The following is a 2,251-nucleotide window of genomic DNA, read 5'->3' as shown; positions in this document are numbered from 1 at the left end:
GCGAGAATGGGTGGACGAATGGATTGCTTCGAAACAAACATCGTTTTATCGAGATGGTATCGCCCAGTTGCCAGAAAGATGGCAAAAAGTTGTAGAAAGTGATGGAAAATACTTTCATTGAAATAATTTAAATAAATTTTTTACAATAAATGCTTTTTCTCAGTATTTTTTGGGCGGAAACTAAGTTAAGGTCCTAATATATCATAAAATCTTTAAAGTTTAATATCGCTATTTTTCGTCAAAAATTTCAATGAAACGCACATGAAAAACGCATTTTAATTATTAGCCATAAACCTTTTGTTTTGCTTCAAAGAGAGTTCAGTACCAGCACGTCTGTGACGTCGGTGAAACAATTTAGCCGGAATAATCAATGTGCCTGCATGTCAGTCGAATTATTTCGAGAGGAAAAGAGAGAAAGAGAAAGTAATAGGGAGTAGGGTGGATGGGTAAAATTAGACCATCAGCGAATGCGCGGCTTGAAATAAAATTCAAAGTATCGGCTTTGCATTTGATCAGCGGCGGCGACGGCGAATAAAGAAGCCCCGTATCCTGCTCCGCTCGCCGTGCCCGCGACGGAGCGAATCAATCCTTGAACTTCAAAGGAATCCCGTCGCTCTGATCCTTCGGGATTCCCTGATACGCGTGGGAGTCTTTAATCAGGAAACGAACCGACAGCCCTCAACGGCGCGTCGACCCCGCGGCGCTCGCTTTCGCCGTTGTCTTTGAGCCGTCGTAGTGGTCGGCTTGTCGCGCGGCATATTAATTCTCTAATTATTAAACTAATTGCCGAGTTAATTGGCTCGCGGGAAACGCTGCAAACCGGAGGCGAACGGGAATTCAAGGAAAGGGAAACTTACGCACCGTCGCGGATCGTGCACCATGCGCAAAGTACGCAAGTACCTTCGCTGTGGGTCGCGCGAATCATTCCCCGATCGTGAGAACCTGGCGGGCTTCCAGCGACAACCTACGTCGTCTAACGCTGAAGGATTAGCGATCAGCTGTAATTCACCGTGGCCACCGAGTGTGCCATCTGTAACGTAGAATCGCGGAAAGAGGGTGAGTGCGACGGAGATTGTCTGACGCAATTAAAGAATTGTCTCTCAAGTTACGCCCAAATGACAATCGATATACACTCTTGCGAGATAGTTGCCTACATGGAAAAAACTACTATAGTTGCTACGTCCATATATGATTAGAGAGAAAATTGATATAATTTAAAATGAAATATACATGGCATTAAAAGTTGCTGTTATCACGTGCCCATCTATACAGTTCTCACAGCCACAATTCTTATAAGATATGTAATCTTATAAGATATATTATCTTATAAGATATATTAGTACATCCTCGTATACATAGTTGTCTCAACCGAAAGAATATTATTATTTTTCTGTTGCGGTTCAGAACGAATATGGTTGGGAGATCCGTAGAGTTTGGTTGCACCATACAGCGCTTTATATACTACTCAAACACATATGGATAGGCGATAAAAAAGGTTAGTGTACTACTTTCCCCGAGAGTACTATGGTTATGTACGATACCTATAACCATTTTGTATACATGGGCGAAAACTAGCATGAATATTTTGTTGTGGAAACTATATTTAGATGAGTGATATCCTTAGTGTTATCTCCGCGTAGAATAAACAGAATTTTCGCAAAGAGAAAGAGAGAGAGTGAGAGTGAGAAAAGAGCATTGAGGCCAATCGCGTTACGTTTACTTCGACGCACTTGCATTCATCGTCCATATACCTGCTCACACGCATTCGAGGATCAACACGTACACAACGGCGTACGGTATATTTATGCCTCTGGAATGCAAAGCACGTCGCGGCCGTTCCTATCCCGATACGTACTTTATTCAATGCGAAGCGCGAACACTTCGTATCAGAGGCACGCGCGAACGCGAGCGCGAAAGAAGACGCGTCGCGGTTTCGCGTCCCGCTCTGAGTTTAAACTCCGAAACTAACCGTGCACGGTAGCATGTCCTACGGACTAGCAGGACAGGGTCAAAGAGGTCTGCGCGTGGTTCTATTGTGCTGCCAGCTAACTACTGCTTACTGCAACACAAAGCCCTGAAAAGCCGACGAATTATTTAAAAAGACTCGTTATTGTTCCGCGAAAACGAATGGTCAAACCGCCGCGTAACCGCTTGCTAACCAGACAAGAGAGAGTGAGAAAGAGAGAGAGAGAGAGAGAGAGAGAGAGAGAGAACTCGGAGCGGAAAGAAAAACGGTTGCGCTTACAGAAAC

The 2,251-nt window shown here is 44.2% G+C and overlaps 1 protein-coding gene across 1 annotated transcript in view; it reads left to right on the top strand.

Annotated features, from left to right (window-relative positions):
• Positions 1-2,251, top strand: part of LOC116842025 — a 43,742-nt gene that overhangs the window by 33,002 nt on the left and 8,489 nt on the right. The gene's annotated exons all lie outside the window — the stretch shown is intronic.

This window comes from Odontomachus brunneus, unplaced genomic scaffold (genome assembly GCF_010583005.1).
Source record: "Odontomachus brunneus isolate Ranch 3 - 2012 unplaced genomic scaffold, Obru_v1 Obru_scaffold_020, whole genome shotgun sequence".
NCBI classification, from domain to species: domain Eukaryota; kingdom Metazoa; phylum Arthropoda; class Insecta; order Hymenoptera; family Formicidae; genus Odontomachus; species Odontomachus brunneus.
The sequence above is the reverse complement of the archived record's forward strand: the minus strand, read 5'-3'. Positions and strand labels throughout refer to the sequence as shown.